The sequence below is a fragment of the Bos grunniens genome, chromosome 19 (assembly GCF_055505025.1).
Source record: "Bos grunniens cultivar Pamir isolate PY7600 chromosome 19, Bosgru_T2T1.0, whole genome shotgun sequence".
Classification (NCBI taxonomy): Eukaryota; Metazoa; Chordata; class Mammalia; order Artiodactyla; family Bovidae; genus Bos; species Bos grunniens.
In genome coordinates, this window is record NC_141183.1 from 43,877,435 (window position 1) to 43,900,310 (window position 22,876).

Consider the following 22,876-nt stretch of genomic DNA (forward strand, 5'->3'; position numbering starts at 1 on the left):
TGGAGTACATTTTGAGTCCTCATTTTTGCTCATTTGCACAAATTACCCGTATCTAATTTGTGAGAAAATTCATCAATCCTAAAGGAAATCAACTCTGAATATTCATTGGAAGGACTGTTGCTGAAGCTCCAGTACTTTGGTTACTTGATGCAAAAAGTTAACTCATTGGAAAAGACCCTGGTGCTGGGAAAGACTGAAGGCAAAAGAAGGAGGTGGCAGAGGATGAGATGATTAGATAGCATCACTGACTCAATGGACATGAATCTGAGCAAACTCCAGGAGATAGTGGAGGACAGAGGAGCCTGGCCTGCTACTGTGCATGGGGTTGCATGAGTTGGACAGGACTCAGCAACTAAATAACAACAATAATGTTGATTCTCCTTTCAAAATATATCCAGGATCAGATAATTTTTCACTGCTACCACTCTGGTCCAAGATACCATCATCTTTCCCTTGGATTATTGCAGTAGTCCCTGGTTCATGCTGTCTTTCTAGTCCTCTTTATTTTTTAATTTAATTTTTTGTCTGCAAGGCATGTGGGGTCTTAATTCCCTGACCAAAGATCAAACCCACATCCCCTACATTGGAAGTGTGGAGTCTTAACTATGTGGAAGTCCCTGTCTTTCTAGTCCTTATCTTCCACTTTTACTTGTATGGCTACCACTCAAAATTTGAGGCTCAACTCAGTCATCTCTTCTTCACAAAGCAGCCACAGTGAGCCTTTTAAAATACATTAGATCAAAAAAAAAAAAAAAGAAATGAAATACATTAGATCATATTACTTCTCTCCTCAAAATGCTCCCAAGGTTCCCATCATACTCAAAGCCAAAGCCCAAGTCTTTCTAGCTGCTTATGAGGCCCGACTTGATCTGCATCCCTTGTTTCTTCTCTGACCTCATCTACCAGCTTCCCCTCATTTGTCCTATTCTAATCACACCGGCCTTCTTGAACAAGCCAAGAACACATTTGATTCAAGGTCTCTGTATTTGCTCTTTTGTCTGCTTGGAATGTTCTCTTTCCTATGCCCTTGCTTTATTCTCTTACTTCCCTCAAATCTTTGCTCAAAAGTTACCTTCTTCGTGAGCTTATTCCTGACTTCCCTTTTAAAAAATACATGTTCTCCAGCACCATTATGCCCTCTTCCTGCATCACTTCCTCCATTGTATTTATCACCATTGAACATACCGTCTATTTGCTTCATTTGTTTTGCTAGTTTCCTCCCTCTACCCCCCACAACACACACTTGAATGTAAGTTGCAGGACAGTGGAACTTATATCTATTCTGTTCTGTCCACTGCTATATCCTAGAGTCAAGAATAGAACTAACATATATGTTGCTCAGACAGTAAAGAATCTACCTGCAACGCAGGAGACCTGAGTTCAGTCCCTGGTTTTGGAAAATCCTCTGGAGAAGGGAATGGCAATCCACTCTAATATTCTTGCCTGGAGAATCCCATGGACAGAGGAACCTGGTGGGCTACAATCCATGGTGTTGCAAAGAGTCAGACACGACTGAGCAACTAACACTGCTATATGATAATACTTCAAGGATGGCTTCACAGGCTAAAACCAGTACAGTTTCACAGGGCCCACTCTCAGAAGGGAGAGCCTGTGCAACTGGAGTTTAGTGCTCTGCGGTTGCGGTCTTGAAATTATTCTTGTTTTTTATAAGTCAGGTCTTATGGGACCTGCTCTTGGAGTCTGGAACCCCAATTCACATGTGATCCCACCTCTGCTGCTCCCCACGTCTTTGGAATGATTTCTTACCTACCTGCTCCTCCTCCCCTACCCAGCAACTACTGCCACCTTGGGCCCCAGAGGAGATTTTGGCATGGATACAGGGAAGGTCAGAGTCAAATAGGTATGTGCCCATGGCCCAAGTCTCAGTGTGATCAAATGCAAGTCTGTGTGCCTGACACAGCGAGACCAAACATATCAAAACGTCAGAGTTTGGAGCAGAGAAAGTTTATTGCAGAACCATGCAAGGAGACGGGCAGTTCATGCCTTAAAAAACCCCCCAACTCCCTGAAAGCTTAAAGCAAAGCCCTCTTATAGGAAAGGGGAGAGAGGGGCAGGGTTAGTTGTTGCAGTGTTCCTGGTGTCAGATCTTTTGAAGTCAGGTCACAGTCAGTTCACCATATTCCTGTAAATCTCCACCAAGACAGATGTTGTTCTCTGTTCTGACAAGGAGGAGGCTCAACTTTTGCCCTCTGAGGTCCAGGCTCTGGCTAAGGGAAGGGAGATCCCAACTTGGGCTGGTTACCCTGCCTGAGGGTGTTCATCCAGCAGGCAGTCTGGATCCTCCCAGCAGTGCCCAGGCCCAGCTGGAGAGGCAGATCTCAGCTGGTGACATCCTCAGAGCCCATTCTCAGATCCTGCCCAGCCGTCATCACTGAGGGAGCCAGGTAACCAGGATAGAGCTGGCCCTCAGGTTTTTAAACTGCAGAGAGTAGGGGATCTATAGGAATACATGTTGTAAACAAATACCAATCAGGTGAATTCCCAGCTCACAACAACTGCCCTTCTTTGAGACTAGCCCCAACCACAGAGGTGGTTCAGAAGAAACAATGTGTAATGTCCTTGCAACTTAACCCTGACCTCTGGCCACCTTCTGTCTAATGTCTGGCAATATTGCACTTTAAGTGCTTGAGTTCATGTGCATCCTCAGTTGCATCCAACTCTTTGTGACTCCATGGACTGTAGCCTGCCAGGCTTCTCTGTCCATGGAATTTTCCAGGCAAGAATATTGGAGTGGGCTGCCATTTCCTACTCCAGGGGATCTTCCCTACCCAGGGATCGAACCTACGTCTTCTGAGTCTCCTGCATTGGCAGGCGGATTCTTTAGCACTTGGCCACAGTTGATCTAAGTTGGATCAATTTTTGAAACTTGTACAGTGAGACTGAAGCTGGTTGAAGCTTTGCCTTCATGGCAGTGTCCATATACTCCAGTTACCGAGGCCTCCATGGACTGCAAACCATGGAGACTGCCGCTGCTGCTACCATTATGTCTTGGAGGTGGGGACGGGGGAGAGGTTCACTGTTACTTCAAGGCCTGTGCCTGCCCAGGGGCAGCTGTGGCGAGAGCTCTGGACCTCTGCAGGATACAGCCCTTAGCCTGTAGCCGGCCCCTGAAGTTCACAGGCTGGCTTGACACCAGAGGGCTTGAAGGGCTCAAGGGAGAAGGCTGATATCTACCTCTCACCCCACCCTCTGCCAAGAGGACCACTTCCAGGCTCACTGTTGGCAGAGCGGGACCTCCAACCTCGCGATAACGGCAGTGCTATAATGGCTGCGTGCTCGCGCTGCCTCTATTACAACAGGATGGGGTGTGGGGCACTTACAATGATCTATGCTTGCGCTGGTAGTATGTCTTTGCTTCAAGAATGCAACATTAAACAGCAAGTAAAAAAGATACCATGATGGTGGAGAGAGAAGCCACAGAAGAAAGTAAAAATCTTGCTTTTGAACAAAGGCCCCCACATTCTCACTCTGTACTGAGCCCTGCATGTTATATAGCCCACGCTTGTCATGTTCAATAAATATCTGTGGAACAAATGAGTGGATAATATATGTAAAGATCTTAGACATACCAGGCATGTGGTAAGCATCCCGTCAAAGTTAACAGTGATAAGCTGTTGCCTATGAGTGATCATTTCTTTCTTCTAGTTTATCACTCAGGTTACATCCAACTGTAGTTTTCTCCCTCCCTCATGCTGTTACTGGCACATGTGTCTTTGCTTATTGTCTTCCCTGCTGGGGATTCTCTTCTCTTTTCCTCTCCTCCACTTTCACTTACATGGCTACCTCTCAACTCAGTTATTCCTTCCTCTAGAGAGTCTTCTCTGCTCATCTTGGATCACATTCTTCCCCTCTGTGCTCCCTTAACACTCTATTCTCTTCCTCTATTATGCTCAGTTCTTCCAAGATGGGTCAATGGCTAAGCTCCATCCAAAGGTCCAGGGCTTCATTTGGCAGGATTTGGATGTGGTTGTGTTGTCACCTGAGTTAGGTACCTAGTTTGCTAAGAGTGAGCCCCCTTCCCAGCCCCCAGCCCCTGAGTTCAATAGTTGCTCTTCCTCTGCCTCATCCCTTATCCGGAACCAGGTTGATTGCTCTGCCTTAGTCCCCAGAGTCCCAGTAGGACAGGGACTTGCTTGACCCACAGCCTACTATTGGGATTCTGACACTCATCTTAGTTGCAAAAATGGACATGCAGTTTCATTGGTATTGCATTTTCTTGCATTTAGCTTTGTGCAGTTTATTTTGTGTGTGTGCTTTTTAACATCACTGAGCCTCAGCATTTTTATCTGTGAAGTGGGAATAAGAATGTCTGTCTGTCAGGGTTGCTGAGAAATTTTAATGAAGAATGCCAGCCCATAGTAGGAGCTTGAAAAATGTCTGCTTCCCCTTCTGCCAGGTGTATTATTGGCGACTGGCATGGGCCATTCCCACTGGCATAGGCCTCCTTGTTTCCATGTTGCTGTGAACACTTTTAAGCTGCCCAACTCCAGCCTATATGTCATGCTGGTTCTGCCTCAGTGTTAGTGACTATCTCCCCAGTAGGTCCTCTTGGCCTCAGAGAGGAAAAAAAAAAAAATCATTGTTTTGGTTCAAGTGTGATAAACAGTGATTGACAGGCCTGAAAAAGAAGCTGTTGAATAACAAGAAAAAAAGCCTCTAATTATTCCCCTTAACCTGTCTGTTATCCTGTCTGTTCAATTCATTTTTTGACAACTGTCTCTCCCCATCCCTTCGTTGCTTTAACTGTTTAGGAAGAAATTGTTTTGGAGAAATGTGCTTTCAAATAAATTTGTTAAAGCTAAAATGTTGACATTTGTGAACGTTTCTATGTTCTGATTCTGAGCTCTCCTGCTTTCTGCTGAGAGACTAGGAGTCACTCTTTTCGGGGAATGGCAGCTCACAGGGGTACCTGGGTCCAAGAGAGAGTGACCAACTTCTAGAAGGTCTCGAATCCTTCGGTAAACTGGGTGATCTTTGAGCAATCTCTTAACCTTTTTAAAAAATTTTGTAACCTTGCCATTTGGCATGCAGAACTTGCCCAGCCAGGGATTGAACCCATCCCCCTACAGTGGCTGCAGTGGAAATGCAGTCTTTTTAAAAATTCTTATTTATTTGGCTGTGCTGGGTCTTAGTCGTGACACTTAAGATCTTCCATCTTCATAGAGTCATGCAAGATCATTTTAGTTTCGGCATGTGAACTCTTAGTTTTCACATATGGGATCTATTAATAGTTCCCTGACCAGGATTCAAACCCATGCCCCCTTCAGTGGAAGTGCAGAGTCTTAACCACCAGGGAAGTCCCCCCTTACCCTTTTGAGACATGGCTTCTCCATCTGTAAAATGGGCACATCCTGCATACTTCTTGGAATAATGGATGTAAAAGCACTTCAGAGTGCAAAGGATTATTAATATTTTTACATGATACTCAGGATACTGATCAATTCAGTGAAAGAAAAAAGAATAATTGATTTAGAGCTGGTGCCCTCAGCTCCTGCTCTTGGAATTCAGTCTCTGACATTGGCCTCTTTGGCAGCGTCCTTTGCCTAAATCCTCACTTGCATCACTGTGGTGAAGAGAGTTAGTCAGCCCTTCAGGATACTCCTGGGCCTGGTCCTGGAGCAAGGGTGGGGATGTAGGAAAGTGAAAGTGAAAGTTTCTCAGTCATGTCCGACTCTTTGCAACCCCATGGACTATACAGTCCATGGAATTCTCCAGGCCAGAATACTGGAGTGGGTAGCCTTTCACTTCTTCAGGGGATCTTCCCAACCCAGGGACTGGACCAGGGTCTCTTGCATTGCAGGCGAATTCTTTACCATCTGAATCACAAGGGAAGCCCAAGAATACTGGAGTGGGTAGCCTAGCCCTCTCCAGCAGATCTTTCCAACCCAGGAATCGAACCAGGGTCTCCTGCATTGCAGGCAGATTCTTTACCAACTGAGCTATCAGGGAAGACCTTGGGATGTAGGAAGGGTGGGAAAAAATGTCTTTTAGGAGGAGGGAGGAGGCAGGGGAACTCAGGATCTTCCTGTGAAAGTTCAGGTTTTGTGGTCTTTATCATGGTTCTTGGTTACCCGGCCCACATCACTAGCTCATCCTTCCCACTGTTGCTGGGCCCTGGGGACCCACAAGTTATCCTCATGGTCATTATCAGTAACCTGGACATGGTTCAAACTTGAAGTGGCTTCTCTTGGTGGTGAATCCATTGTGGTCTTCGTGAAGTCTTAGTAGGTGATATTAAGTGGAAGAGCTTGAATCAAGAGTGGAGATCCTACCTAATAGAGTCTGCTTTGAGGGGTTGAGTTGATAGCTAAGGTTCACTCCTTAAGAAGGGATCTGAGGGACTTCCCTGTCAATCCAGTGGTAAAGACTCTATACTTCCAATACAGGGGGATTGGGTTTGATTCCTGGGGAACTAAGATCCCACATGCTGCGTGGCCAAAAATTTAACAACAACAAAAAAATGAAGGGATGTGAGCATTAGATTAATAATACTAATAATGAGCATTTTGAGTTACTACCATATCAGGCAGATGCCAACAGGGAGGGGGTCTTCCTGTCCTTCGAGATATAGATAAAATTGGTTTCTCCCCACCCAGCCTACTCTGCAGCCTCTAGAAATCTGAACTCCTTCTGCAGATTTCTGCATCTGGAGATGTGTGTTTCCAAGGTCAAATCTGCTTTCAGACTTCTCTGTCCTTCCTTTTGCACTAGATCATCCCAGACCTGAAATTCAGGGCACTTCCTCCATTTCCACAGCTGTGACTTCTCATATCAGCATTCACACAGTCAGAGTGTAGGATGCAGAGGGACTCAGAGCAAGCGGCCCACACAGTGAGATTGGAGAAGCGCTCTCTCTCCTCTCCCTCCCCCTTTCTTCTCTCCTTCTCCATCTCTCACTCCCATTCCCCTCTCTCTTTCTCCTCCCCAACCCATCCTGGCTTGCTGTGAAACTGCCACAATTTTCCTCTCCTCTATGTATGAAAAGTAATTTCCAAATGCAATCTGGTAGCCTGGACTGGATCCTGGAACAGAAAAAGGCCATTAGTGGAAAACTGGTGAAATCTGAGTAAAATCCGAAGTTTAGTGAATAGTGTACTGTGTTAATTTCTCAGTTTTGACAAATGCCTCGTGTAAGATGTAAACACTGGGGGAAACTGGGTGAAGGGTGTACAGGGATTCTCTGGACTGTCTTTACAATTTTTCTCTAAATCTAAAGTTATTCCAAAATACACAGTTTCATTTGAAAAAAATTTTCCTTTTCCTTGCTGATATTTCAGCAACACCTCTCACGGTCCCTGGGCTTCTCCTATAGCTCAGTTGGTAAAGAATCCGCCTGCAATGTGGGAGACCCCAGTTCGATTCCTGGGTCGGAAAGATCCGCTGGAGAAGGGAAAGGCTACCCACCTCAGTATTCTTGGACTTCCCTTGTGGCTCAGCTGGTAAAGAATCCGCCTGCAATGCGGGAGACCTGGGTTCGATCCCTGGGTCGGGAAGATCCCCTTGAGAAGGGAAAGGCTACCCACTCCAGTATTCTGGCCTAGAGAATCCCATGGGGCTGCAAAGAGTCGGACACAACTGAGCAACTTTCACTTCTCATGGTCCCATCTCCTACCCTAAGCTCCTTGTCAGGGGAGTTTCTGAGCAAACACAATTCTCATCTTAATAGAATTTCTAGTGGCAGCTAAATAGCACAATTTCCTTCAAGTGTATATTATCTTGCTTAACCTACACAGTGACCCATGTGGCAGATATTCCTACTCTTAGTTTCCACGTTTGGAAACTGAGATTCACGTGGTTAAGTATGGGCTTCCCAGGCGGTGCTGTGGTAAAGAACCCACCTGTCAATGCAGGAGATGTAGGACATGTGGGTTTGATGCCTGGGTGGGGAAGATCCCCTGAAGGAGGGCATGGCAATCCACTGCAGTATTCTTACCTGAAGAATCCCATGGACAGAAGAGCCTTTCGGACTATTGTCCATGGGGTCGCAAAGAGTCAGATGTAATTGATGGGACTTAGCACACATGTATGTAGTTAAATACTGAGGCACAGCAAGCAGCAGAGACAGAATTCAAATCCAGATTTTTATTCCCAAACCCATGCTCTTAACTAATGTGTTAACCTTCCTTCCTTTTCTTTTGGGAGGGGTTGTACTCTTAGATCAGGATTTAACCTCCTTGTATCACAAGAGCAGTTACCCTGATAATCATATCGTGTTAATCATCTACCCCATCCATCCAATAATTCAACAAACATTCATTGAATGTAACCATGGTGTGTGCTGGCTGTGTACTAGGTGCTAGGGTTCTGTAAATAAGGAGGACATGATCCCTGCCTTCGAGGGGCTCTAATCTGATAGAAGAAACAGGAGATCATTTTCAATGCAATTAAACAAGTTCAGCTATAAAATGGTACAAACGAGGGGCAATGAGGGAGCTATGAAGGAAGAGACCACCCATACCTTGGGTTCCAGGAAAAGCTTTATGGAGGAAGAAAGACTTGATTTGAATTTCTAAAGATGAATAAGCATTTTCCAGGAGGAATCAGAAGTAGGTATATGATTCTGGAGAAGGAAATAGCAACCCACTCCACTATTCTTGCCTGGGAAATTCCACGGACAGAGGAGCCTGATGGACTACACTCCATGGGGTTGCAAAGAGTTGGACATGACTGAGCAACTAACACTTTCATACAGTTCTGCAGGTCAATGAAACAGCAAGAACAAAGGCATGGAGGTGTAAAAGGACATCCAGGACTTCCCTGGTGGTCCAGTGGTTAAGAATCTGCCTTCCAAAGCAGGGGACACAGGTTCCATCCCTAGTCAGGGAACTAAGATCCCACATGCTGTGGGACAACTAAGCCCGAGTGCCACCACTACTGAGCCCACGTGCTCTGGAGTTTGTGCTCTGAAATTAGAGAACCTGCCCCCTGCAAGGAAGACCCAGCACAGCTGCCCCCCAACAAAGAGAACATCCAGGAGGTGTCAGTACTACTGCCTGCCAGGAACACAGAGCATCTGCGGGAGGGTCACGGAGAGTGAAGTAAGAGACCCACAAGACCAGGTCGGGAGGTGGGGGTGAGGTTGCTAAAGAGATTCGATTTTATACAACAGAAGGACAGGATGAGTTTTAAGGAAGGAAGGAAGTGACATGGTTGGGTGTGTGGTTCTGACTTCAGAGCAAGGATTAAAGGGACAGGTTCTTCTAAGTTTGTCAGTACTTTGCCTATTGTCAGGCATAGCTTCAACGGTGCTGGATTAGGTAAACCTGGAGTTCAACATGTTTATCTGGAAGCCCAACCGTAGGGACAAAGAATGAAGTCAATACTGAGAGGGAAGTAGAACTTAGAGAAGTTGACAAAGATCCTCAGAGACATCACTTGAGCCCCTAATTCCAGATGTGCTTGAAACCATCTCTAACATGACTCCACTCCATCCTTCTGAGTTCTATGCGCCAACACATCTCCTTAGAGGAAGCAAGTTTGAGTTGGGTTTCTCTTCAAGTTATTGAAACCCTCTGTTCCTCAATTTCCTCCTCTGTAAGATGGAGGTAATAATATTACCGCATCACAGGACTTCAGAAAGAACTAAATGAGATTTTATAGGTATAGATACACACACATGATGCACGGTATTATATCTGGCACATAGAAAGCACTCAATAAAAGTTAGTTATTATTATAATAATTATCATCATCATTATCATTAAACTCCTGGGCTTAAGCCCAGAACCATCAATCTGAGCCTACACTCCGTGTCGCTAGCAGAGAGACAGCTGTACTTTCCATCAGCTTATTCTCCAAAGGCTTAGGATTTGGCAGTTGCTGGTACAGCATTTTAATGTGGCTCAGTGTTTTCATTTCTGTCATTTTGTTGTACCTGCCCCCTGAGGTGGCTGAAGCAGAGAAATCCCCAAGAAAAAGAAATAAAGAAAATAAGCAGCTGTGATGAAACCCCCTTGTTATTCTCTAGGTTCAAACTGTTTTTTAGGGTATCTTTTGGTAAATACACAAAGATGTGGTACCTAGTGGCTCAAAGCACAGGTAGGTTGTGGCCCCTGGAGGTGAGAGATTGGATGAGCTGGGGTCAGCAGGCGACAAGGACAACATGAGCAGGCTTTGCAGACAGCAGCCGGGGCAATAATCTTTTTTTTTTTTTTTTTTTTTAATTTAATTTTTTAACTATGCCTCTTGGCCTGCAGGGATCTTAGTTCCCTGACCAGAGATGGAACCCGAGCCCCCTGCAGAGGAAGTGCAGAGTCTTAACGCCTGGACTACCAGGGAAGGCCAAACATATTCTTTATTTAAATTTATTTTTGGTTGTGCTGGGTCTTCATTGCTGTGCTCAGGCTTTCTTTGGTTGCGGCAAGCAGGGTTTACTCTCTAGTTACAGTGCTCAGGCTTCTTGTTGCGATGGCTTCTCTGGTTTTGGAGCACAGGCTCTAGGCTTCAGTAGTTGTGGCATAGGAGCTTGGTTGCTGGATCGTCCCAGACCAGGGATTGAACCTGTGTCCCCTTCACTGGCAAGCAGATTCTCATCCACTGGGAAACCAGGGAAGTCCCAGACCCAATGCATTCTTGAGGTAGTTGTTTTTACATTCATATAACAACATGGAGATTACCCACCAATTAGAGCTGCAGATATTCAGAAGTCAGCTTGGAAAACGCTGAAGATTATTTTAAAGTACAGGTACCAGACAGCTGGGCTGGCTCCTCCGGCAGCTCTGTCAATCTCAGCAAATCTGAGTTCGAGTTGTGGGAAGTGACAGCAAGGGAAAGCTTGCCCAGAGCGCATTCCTCTTGAGTTTGTAGCAATTGAAGAAAAACCTTACGACTAAGCAGACCCACCCATGGACCCCATCAACATGGCGAATAAGAAGCCTCTTTATGAAATCAGTGGGCTTCCCAGGTGGCACTAGTCATAAAGAACCACTTGCAGGAGACATAAGAGATGTGCATTTGCTCCCTGGGTTGGGAAGATTCCCTGAAGGAGGGCAAGGCAACCCACTCCAGCATTCTTGTCTGGAGAATCCCATGGATAGAGGAACCTGGCAGACTATAGTCCATAGGGTCACAAAGAGTTGGACACGACTCAGCGACTTTCACTTCACTTCACTGCAGTATCTCTGCTGGACCTAGAGTGGGCTCAAGAGAGGCTTGCATCTCTAGTCTGTTTTAGATAGCACTCTATTTGGCTGGAACTTCCTTATGCACAGGTCTTTCTGGACCCTTTTCCTGACTTTCTACCAAGGGGGCACTGGACATCTTTCCTACTCTTTCTTTATCCTCTCCCTGGAAAGTGTGATTCAGTAGAGCTGGGGTGAAGACTTACCATCGACATTTTCATGAGCACCTTGGGTGATCTGGTGCAGGTGGTCTATGGATCAAGCATTCAAACACACTTCTTCACAGCTTCCATGGATGTTCTCTTCCTTATCTCTGTTACTTGTCAAAGGATCCCTTTCCCTTTGTTTTTAAATTTTTTATTATTATTTTTGGCTGGCATGGCATGCATGGCATGTGGGACCTTATTTCCCTAACCAGCGATCAAACTTGTGCCCCCTGCATTGGGAGCCTGGCTGGAGTCTTAACCACTGGACCTCCAGGGAAGTTGTGATCCTTTTGCCTTTAGACATGGACTTCTAGGTCATATCGAGAAATTAATTCAGCTTGCAGAGACTTGGGAAATTTATTACCCTCATGAAGCCAAGTGGCCCCACAAGAGCAAGTGATGTGACATCTCAAGTTCATTGATTAAGAGATTTAACAAAGACACCATAGAAAAGAAATTGTTATTATTATTTTTTCCACCTCTTATCAGTCTCTTCTGTCGCATAGAAATCCATAATGAAAAGTAATAAAAAAGATATCCAATGGTGCCCTTGTTGGCCCTTATGTTCTTTTTGACTCCTCACAATAGAGAGCGCCACTAAGCTTACTCTCAGTTCCAGAGGTTTTCACCACCCTTAAGTCCTTCACTATGTTTTAGGTGGCTCAGTGGTAAAGAATCTGCCTGCCAATGCAGGAGACCCAAGTTCGATCCCTGGGTTGGGAAGATCCCCTGGAGAAGGAAATGGCAACTCGCTCCAGTATCCTTGTCTGGGAAATCCCACGGACAGAGGAGCCTGGTGGATTGCAAAGAGTTGGACATGACTGAACAACTAAACAGCAAATGGCAAACAACAGGTAATTTAGGGCCATGTCCACCTTGGGGAAGGAAGGCAAATCCGTTGCTTCAGACCCAGAGAGAAGGCAGGACGGTAGCTTCCTGCCCATTGGCAGGCTTTAGTCCATTTCAGTTTGATGATCGGACCTCCATGTGGTTAAGATTCTGTAGCATTATCTTAACTAAGATCTCTGTGACTTATAACACTCAAGTCTCATGCTTGATTCTCATAGCCTTTCCAAGGAGTGTAATTAATTAATTAATTCAGCAAATATTTATTAAGCTCTTACTGTGTGCTAGGTCTTTCTTTTTTTTTTTAAAGAGTGTTATTTATTTGACTGCCTAGGGTCTTTGTTGCACCCTTCAGGATCATCATTGCATCATGCAGGATCTTTAATTGCAGTATGAAGACTCTTTAGTTGTGCTGTGTGGGCTTCAGAGCACGTGGGCTTCCGTAGTTGTGGCACACAGGCTCGGTAGTTACAGCGTGTGGGATCTTAGTTCCCTGACCAGGGATCGAATCCTTGTCACCTGCATTGCAAGGTGGATTCTTAACCACTGGACCACCAGGGACGTCCCTCTGCTAGGTCTTTGATATAAAGAGAATGAGTACATCAGACAAGACCCTTGTAGTCTAGGGGTTTGTTCCTCACAGGCAAACCAAGGATCAGACCAGTGATCTGCCAGGAGCTGTAGAGCAAGTAGTGGCAAACCCATAACTGGAAACCAAGATCCCCTTTCATTTTTCTCTGTACGACTTGGTTACTGTGCTCATGATCTCTGAGCTTGATATCTTGAGATACAAGTACAGGGACAAGGGCTTTTCCTACAGTGGGGTCAACAGATTCTGACTACTACCCTTCACCCTTGCTCCTCTGAATTAGACTCACTGATGCTTTCTATGTGGAGTCTTAGTTCCTCCAAACTCTCAAACCAATACTGCTGGTCAAGGTTTCCTCCATCTGCAGTCTGAGGCCAGTGCGGCTTGGGATTAGTCTTGCTTCTTTAGACTTGGATATGGCGTGCTTAGGGGTAAACCTGAGTTCTCAGAAAGACACATTTTCATTTCCCTTTTCTTCCCTTCTTTTTCTTTCCCCTCCCTTCTTTTCCCACTCCCAACCCCCCTAGGCTGGCACCATTCTGATGATTAGGCTTCTGCCTGGGGGGCCCACAGAGGACTCTAGCTCTCTGTGGGAATTCAAGCACCGCCCTAAGTCCAGTTTAAGTGACTGAGGTCCTAACTGCCTAGGGTTTATTTAATTATTAGCAGCTCTTTTGCTCTTCTGGGATAGTGAAGAGAGATACTAGATCCTTCTGGTCTGAGTTTTGCTGTGAAGAGACCAGTTATTTGAAGCCAAGAAGGCTGAACCCACTTGGATTGCTTCCGCCATGATCTAATCTATAGATTGGGAAGATTTGATGCCTGCACCAGCTAAACCACCATGAGCATGAGCTGATCATTTTGCATCCAGCCATGTGATTGTTCCAGGGAACGCTCCAGGGATTCATCTCCCTCAGCTTGGTCCCTGCCTGCTCACACTTCCACCAGCTCCTTGCCAGTCATGTGACTGTGGTCTCAGCTCACTGTATGACTGAGTCTACTTGAATGAGGTCCAAGATGGATTTTCCCTGACCCATTTATCCTCTTTTGCCTGGTGGTCAATCTTGCGTGTGTTCTCTGGGGGAGAAGAATGAGACTCTCTAGCTTATACCAAGGTCATTCCAGGAGCCCTGTTGCCCTTATTACAGGGATTATTCCCAGTGAGCCACCTCAAGATGATGTGTGCACATGAGCAGAAAAATATGTAGGAATTAAATGACTCAGTGTAGGTAAAGCTTTTTGCAAGGTGTCTGAGATAATAGGGAGCAATCAATCAATTTGTTCAGCATTGGCTCTGGGAATCTCAAGTACATCTAGCTCGTAGGAAGCATAGTTCGGGAGCCTGGGAAACAGGTGAGCCAGCCTAACCACAGCTGGCTAGGAATGAAGTGAAGGAGCAAGGGATCTTGACAGACTATTTCCTTTTCCATCTTCAATTTGTTTTTATACTTAGAATTTCTGTGGAACTTCCTGCTAATTTAGGCACCCTCTTATCTAGTCTCCAGTAATGTCTTCCCTCCGATTTACACAGCAGGTGGAGAGAATCCCTAAAATGAAACATATTTGCCTTTTGTCCAAAGCATTTGCCACCACTCCCAAGTCATAGGAGTCATGGTCATTGCAAAGTGGGACACAGCTGAGACAGAAACCAGGAGTGTGCACACGTCAACATACTAAAGAGAACCAGGTTCTGGAGTCAGATGGTTTGGCTTTAAATCACACCCCTGCTTGTTAGTAGCTATGAGATCTTGGGCAAGTTACTTTTCCTCTCTAAGCTTCAGTTTCTGCATCTTTCAAGTTTTGTGAGGTGTTTGACCCAGCATTTAGAAGGGGCTAAGCAACTGATGGATGTCAACTATTATACTATCCTGTTGGTAAGGGACTTCAAAAGTTAATCAGGAGATATAGTAAGAGTTATTGCCCAGAAGGAAATTAAACTTCAGGAAGAGAACAAAGTTAGCGTGTATGGGCTTTTTCTGTTGTTTTCTTTCTGTTGTGCTGAGTCTTCACTGTGGTGTGGGCTTCCTCTCATGAGATTGCAGGCAAGCTGTTGGCCAGGGATGTGGTCTTATTTGAAGGCACACCGAGCGTGGACTCAGTAGTTGTGGTGTATTGGCTTAGCTGCTCCTCGGCATGCCCCTCTTAGTTTCCTGAACAGGAATCGAACTCATGTCTCCTGCATTGCAAGGCAGATTCTTAACCACTGGACCACTGAGAAGTCCCAGTGTGTACGATTTTATGGGGGCTGGTGGCAGTAACTGATTCTGTCCAGTACACCTCACAGACAGCCACCAGTGTTTGCTATCTCCTCGTGTCCGTGCCCTTGTGTAATTCCCTCTCTTTGAGTGACTAGTGATTCATTTCTAGCAAATAATCCAGCAGAAGTGGCACTTTCGAGGTTAGGTTAAAAAAAGACTGTTTTGCACCTTAAATGTGCTCTCTCTTCCTCTTTCTCTTGGATTGCTTGCAGTGTGGGTTGCAAGATGCCATGAGACCCATATATCAGGGCAAGAAACTAAGGTCTTTAGTCCTATAACCATGTGCACGAGCATGGAATTGGAGCCTCCAGTTCTAGTCAAGCCTATGAGACCACATACCTGGACAACAGCTTGACTACAACCTCATGAGATAACTCGAACCAGAGGCCCTCAGCTAAGCTACATTCAGATTTCTGACCCTTAGGAACTGTGATAGAATAAATGTTTTTATTTTAAACTTGTAAACTTTGGGCATTTTTTTTTTATACAGAGATAATATGTCTTTACTATCGTGGCTTTTAATTTAGTTATCTTTTGCCTTGGGACTTTTCCAAAGCCCCGCTCAGCCTGGTGATAATTAGAACTGGGAGACTGTAGTGTGTTGAGGGCACTGCAGTTGCAGGAGAGTGCCTGGAGCAGCAGAAAGTAATTTCATGATGATCTCATCTCTCAGAGAATGGTTATGGAGGAACAGAGAGGCTGGAGAATAAAGCCTCTCTGTGGTGCAAGTCCAGCTGGGCTGGGGACGGCCTTAGGGCTAAGCTTGTGTTGAAAGTAACTGTGGACGTCCCCATGGCAAGGTTTGGGCTCCCATCGGGTCATAAGGAACGGGATGAAAAGTGACAGGGAATGGAGGCAAGGGTATAGAAATCGGACACATTGTCATTAGACTCCAGAGGTTTGTAACACTGAACAAACTGTTTCACTTCTCTGAACCAAATGTTTAAAATAGAGATTATAATAACCCACTTTGAAAGGTTCTTTTGAAGATTAAATGGGTTAATGTACACAAAGTGTTTAACATAATGCAGGTGAATAGTTGATATTGTTATTATTCCTTTGGAAGGAGCCCAGTTTGGGGGTCCTGGCTAGATTGTTTCTGCTGGAACCTGGGCTCATGGTAGGGACAAGCAGGATCTTCAAAGCAAGGTTGTGGAAGGCCATGTGATGAGTCTCTCCCTGAAAAATAAATGCACGGGTAAAAGGCCAATGGCTATACCAAGAGGCCACCTCAAAAAGGAACCAAAACACAGGACAATTCATATGGAGAAGCCCAGTAATCTACTGAACATGGACACGCCTTCAGATGGGGCACAACCCTCATTTGACACAGAGAAACTCTTAAGGACAGCTTGTTCTAAGACATCAATGAACAAAAATGGGGAAGTTTCTCATCTAGAAGTCATGACTCATGGTGCTCCAGAGAATTCATACAGCAGCGAAACCCAGGAGGGTGAATTCACACCTCATTGATGTCGGCAATTTTATACTAAGGAGAAAGTATCAGTTTAACGAGTTGGAAAACCAGATAATATTAGAAGAGAAGTGATGCTTCAGAAATGACACCAAAGTATTTGTGAAAAAGATTATACAAAATTCATAATTATAAAATAGACATGATTGATCACAGTTGGATATAAATATTTAAAAGGGTGAATAAATTGAGTGATAAAAACATGTTATCACTTCCCAAGGTTTGCAGGGGTTATGTTCCTGAGTCTACTACATTTAGAAAGGTATACCTGTGTTGAAGTTGCATGTGTGAATTTAACATAATTCTGAAGGTGAAATAATATATACAAAGTCCTACAGTGTACATGACTTGATAGAGTTGCTTAAATATGACCAGACTCTGAAGTTTTTGAAACGTTAGTAGATAGAAGAAGGAAAAGTGCTCATTTGCAATTTACAGTTCATCATTTTGTGTTTTAGATTTAGAGACCTTAATTCACCTTTGGGGAAGACTGCTGCTTCAAGAGAAATCTCAGAATAGCCCTTTAATTATCTAGATGTATAATGTTATACTTATCGCTCTTGTAGGCAATGGTGATGTCATGCATTGTTAAACTGACTGTAGATATTGATAATGTAAATTACAACTGTATAAAGCTACCATGTTTTGAATACTTACCCTGAGGTCATAAGAACTACTTTGGGATGCTCACTTAAATACAGATTCTGAGCCCCTCCCTACAGATTTGATTCACTAGGCTTGCGCAAAAGCCCTGGAACCCATAGGCAGGCTGAATTTTCCTTAAATCTTATCTTGAATATGCTGAATAGCAGAGAAGGCAACTTGCCCAAGGTCACAGATAGTAAGTGGTGGAGTAGGGAACAGAGCTCAGGTCTGTCTGATCCTCACTTGAGTATGAAAACGCTTGCATAGAGGGGGTGTGAATGTCCTACTAGACTGAAAGTACAGGAGCAGGATGGCACCAACAGGGAGACCAAGCCTACCAACCACCTTGGGTGGCCATAGGCATCTGTCTTAGGAAACACGTCAGGGGCATAAGTTGCCCCAGTCTGTGAGTACTTAGGTAGTAACATAAGCCTGGCCCACAGAAGACAAGCCAATCATCCTAGCAGGCACATGAAACTACCAATTGAATAGAAAATTATCACAGAGGCTGCCATCCCAGACCAGCAAGGAGAATTCGTGTTGCACAACTCTCCTCCTCCTATTAATACTAAGAAAGGAGTAAATGCAAAGTGCTAGATGATTTGGTTTCTAGTTCTTTCTCCGGCCCATGGCTTGTTACAGTCTCAGTTACCAAGCCATAAGGACTCTAACAGGGCACATTTTTCAGGCAACCCACTGGCCAGATAGCTCTTTCTTTTGGCCTTAGATTCTTCCCCTTTTCTTATGTGATCAGCAGGGATGCTTCTCAAGCCAACATGATGTAAACTTTAGACCTTTTTTATTTCTGTTTTTTATTTCCCAGAACCTAGTGTGACGCCTGACACACAATAGGCATCCAGGGCAAGTTCGTTGACAGCCTGAATGAATGAACCAATGACCAGGTATGGAGGAGACTCATGCATCCATCGTTCTGCCCCCTTGGGCATCCCCCTTTCTGGTCTTAAAAAGTTCCCTAGGGGCTTCCCGGGTGGCTCAGTGGTAAAGGATCTGCCTGCCAATGCAAGAGACACGGGGTTCGATGCCTGATGCGGGGAGCTCCACGTGCTGGAGAACAACTAAGCCTGTGCACCACAACTACCGAGCCTGTGCTTGAGAGCCAGGAGCTGCAACCACTGAGCCCCCGGGCCGCAGTGTGCCCTAGAGCCATGCTCCGCAAGAGAAGCCACCGCAAAAAGCGGCCTGGGTACACAACTACGGAGGGGCCCCAGTCACCACAACTAGACAAAAGTCTGAGCAGCAGTGATGACGCAGCACAGTCAAAAATAAATTAATTAATTAAATTATTTAAAAAGAAAAAATTGCCGTACTCTGCACCTGATGTCATCAGCCAGGACAGACGAGGAAACTTTGGCACATATACTTCCTTCTTAAGGGAAGCCCCTGGTGTGAAAACTTACAGTTCTAAGAATAATAAATTGTGATGATGGTTGGTTCTTTCCAGACATCTGTGAGGAAAGATAAGCAAGACCTCAAAATAAAGGCCTTACAATTGTGGGCAGAGCCTTTGAAAGGCTTTTAAGAATCCGAACAGTGCAGGACTGTCACAAAAGACAGAAAATTGTTTCTGACAGTCATAATTATGCTAAAAACAAAACAAAACATTTTAGTGTGTTTCCTTCCAGTTAAAACCCAACTTTCAAAAAACAAAGATCATGGCATCCAGTCTCATCTCTTCATGGCAAATAGATGGAGAAACAATGGAAACAGTGACAGACTTTATTTTCTTGGGCTCCAAAATCATTGCAGATGGTGACTGAAGCCATGAAGTTAAAAGATGCTTGCCCCTTGGAAGAAAGCTATGACCAACCTAGACAACATATTAAAAAACAGAGACATTAGTTTACCGACAAAGGTCCGCCTAGTCAAAGCTATGGTTTTTCCGGTAGTCATGTATGGATGTGAGAGTTGGACTATAAAGAAAGATGAGCACTGAAGAATTGATGCTTTTGAACTGTGGTGTTGGAGAAGACTCTTGAGAGTCCCTTGGGATGCAAGAAGATCAAACCAGTCAATCCTCAAGGAAATCAGTCCTGAATATTCATTGGAGGGAATGATGCTGAAGCTGAAGCTCCAATACTTTGGTCACCTGATGCAAAGAACTGTCTCATTTGAAAAGACCCCGATGCTGGGAAAGATTGAAGGCAGGAGGAGAAGGGGACAACAGAGGATGAGATGGTTGAACGGCATCACCAACTCAATGGACATGAGTTTGAGCAAGCTCCAGGAGTTGGTAATGGACAGGGAAGCCTGGCGTGCTACAGTCCATGGGGTCTCAAAGAATCAGACACAACTGAGCAACTGATCTGAACTGAAATTCCAGTTATCTTTTTTCACATATTTCTTTCTTGGAGTTATTGTAACGCATATTTATTTTTTGAATCTTGCTACTTTTTATCCCACATAACATAAACATTTCTCTGAGTTGTTATAAACTCTGTACATATCAGTTTTTGCAATACGAGAGACCTGGGTTTGATCCCTGGGTTGGGAAGATCCATTGGAGAAGGGAAAGGCTACCCACTCCAGTATTCTGGCCTGGAGAATTCCACAGACTGTATAGTCCATGGGGTCCCAAAGAGACAGACACAACAGCAATGTTCACTTTCACTTTTAGTCGTTGACTTATACTCCATTTTATGGATGTACCAGAATTTATGCAACGGTTCCTCTATTGTTGATCATTTAATTTCCAATTTTTTCTTTATTCAGTTCAGTTCAGTTCAGTTGCTCAGTCGTGTCCAGCTCTTTGCGACCCCATGAATCGCAGCACACCAGGCCTCCCTGTCCATCACCAACTCCCGGAGTTCACTCAGACTCAAGTCCATCGAGTTGGTGATGCCATCCAGTCATCTCATCCTCTGTCATCCCCTTCTCCTCCTGCCCACAATCCCTCCCAGCATCAGAGTCTTTTCCAATGAGTCAACTCTTCCCATGAGGTGGCCAAAGTACTGGAGTTTCAGCTTTAGCATCATTCCTTCCAAAGAAATCCCAGGGCTGATCTCCTTCAGAATGGACTGGTTGGATCTCCTTGCAGTCCAAGGGACTCTCAAGAGTCTTCTCCAACACACAGTTCAAAAGCATCAATTCTTCGGCGCTCAGCTCTCTTCACAGTCCAACTCTCACATCCATACATAAGTAATTCTGCAAAGAAGATCTTTGTGCATTACACCTATTCTATAGTTAAGATAATTTCCTTAACTAGGGGATCAGGAATTGAATACTAGATCCCAGAGAGATTCCTGACACTCCTGAGAGTCTTGAGTCTGTATCATTGCTATTTGGGGGGTTTCCTCTTTGTTTTTGAGAATCTAGGCTCAGACAGGCTGAGTACAAATCCTTGCTCTGGCATTAACCAGTGTGAACTCGGGTACCTAGGTTGACCTTTTCAAGTCTTGGTTTCCTAGCTGTAAATTAGGGATGATTGCAATTTATTCATGGGCTATTGTGAAGATGAACAATAATATATGCAAAGCTCAGTACTTGGCACGGAGTGTGTTCCATAGATACTGTGTGTGTGCGTGTGCTAAGTCGCTTCAGTTGAGTCTGACTCTTTTCGACCCTATGGGCTGTAGCCTGCCTGGCTCCTCTGTCTATGAGATTCTCCAGGCAGGAATACTGGGGTGGGTTGCCATGCCCTCCTCCAGGGGATCTTCCCGGCCCAGAGATCAAATCTGCATCTTTTAGGCAGGCAGTTTTTTTTTTTTTAAACCACTACTGCCACCTGGGAAACCCCTCCACAGATACTAGCAACAATTAGTTAACTTTGATTATCAACAAGGATGGAAATTTCCACATATGCTCATTATCTGTTTATATTTCTGTGCATGTGTATATTTGTGTGTGTGCATTAAAATATAGTATTTGATTATTTTATTAAAAAAATTGGGGGGCCACACTGCACAGAATTTGGGGTCTTAGTTCTCTGGGGATCAAACCCATAACCTCTGCATTGGAAGCACAGAGTTCTAACCACTGGGGCACCAGGGAATTCCCAAGATACATATTTTATTTTATTTATCTACTTTTTATTGAAGAATAATTGCTTTATAATGTTGTGTTAGCTTCCGCTGTATAACATCATCAATCATCTATACACATACATATATCCCATCTCTCTGGAGCCTCCTTCCCATCAGGATATGTTATTTTGGATCGAAGAAAACTAAGCCATAAGGGACTCTAAGAGTGCTTATTTATCAGGCAAGCCCCTGGACAGATAACTCTCTGTCAAGATTCATCTAATCCCAAAGAAAAGCAGGCACTAGCATCCTAGAGTTTCTAGACAGCATCTCTCCTTCCCTCTCGGTTTTTTTTTTTTTTTTTTTTTGGTTGATAAATTTTATTTAAGAACTTATACAAATATTCCAGATTGAATTTTAATCTTCATCTTCCTCCTCTTTCATCTTGATTAATCTGGAAGTAATGCAATTCATAACTTTCTTTGCTGTTGGTGACTACGGCTAACCAATCACGTAGATTATTCTTCTTCAAATATTTTTTGGTAAGGTATTTCAAATGCCTTTTGGAAAAGGGCACCTCGGAAGTTACAGAGATCTTACTCTTGTTTCTTTTGATGGTTAGGACACCACCACCCATGTTGCCAGCTTTTCCATCCACCTTGATCCTATCCTGAAGAAACTGCTCAAAATTGGTGCTATCCATGATTCCATCTTTTACAGATGAGTACAGTCCAGGGTTAACTTCAGGAACTGCTTTCTTTTTTTGCCCCAGCTTCTCCACAAGCTTTCTCATAGTCACCATGGCGGCAGCAGAGTCAGAAAGCTCCACTAGTTTTAAGATAGATCATCTCATCATATGTTTCCTTTAAGACCAACTACATTCTTAAGTATGATTTTTATTGTGTTGAGGGACCCTGTGGAGCATGTCACTGTTGCTGGAGCAAATTCAGAGGGAAACATGGATTTGATGTCCAGAAATCTGTAGCACCACTGACCTCTCTAGGAGGATGTCTCTCGGAAAGGCAAGTATTCCCAGGGCAAGACTCTGGGCAGCTTTGAGTCCTGTAAAGCACTGTGCAGCCATAGCAGCTTCCCCTCCCACTGACAGCATCTATAAATCCATTTCCCGTCTTGTAATTATGTCTCATGTAGTAATTAGCCCCTTCATATCAATGAAGCTAAATTTCCCTGTGTAATGGAGTGAAGCCTGAGCGTACGAGACAAACTGAAATGCAGCTTTGGGTAGAGGGGTAGGTGGCGGGCGGGGGTAGGAGGTACCTCTGAGAACTCCTCAGGGTCAGGGAGGACAGTCCTTGCTTGCAGAGCCCTACTGTGTGCCAGGCACTGTTCTGGGCCCCTTGCACCATGCAATTTCTTAAAATCCTCACACTGACCTTTCTGCTCCAGCATCTGCACTTTTTTTTTTTTAAGATTTTTTTTTTTTAATCATGGACCGTTTTTAAAGTCTTTATTGAATTTGTTACAATATTGCTTCTGTCTTCTTTTTTTAAGTTTTGGTTTTCTGGTCCTAAGGTATGTGGGATTTTACCTCCCTGACCAGGGATTAACCTGTATCCTCTGCATTGGAAGGTGGAGTTTTAACCACTGGATTGCCAGGGAAGTCCAATCTAGTGCCTTCACTTTTGCTTTTACTGTCAGAGTTCAGCTTCTGCACACTCCTTCAGGTGGAAAATCAAACACAACAGACGACACTTCCTGCCAAAGCCCCTGTGGGTA

At 44.5% G+C, this 22,876-nt stretch overlaps 1 pseudogene; it reads right to left on the reverse strand.

Moving 5' to 3' along the window:
• Positions 1-21,563: 21,563 nt before the first annotated feature.
• On the reverse strand, positions 21,564-21,941 carry LOC147352474 (large ribosomal subunit protein eL22 pseudogene; annotated as a pseudogene).
• Positions 21,942-22,876: the final 935 nt, after the last annotated feature.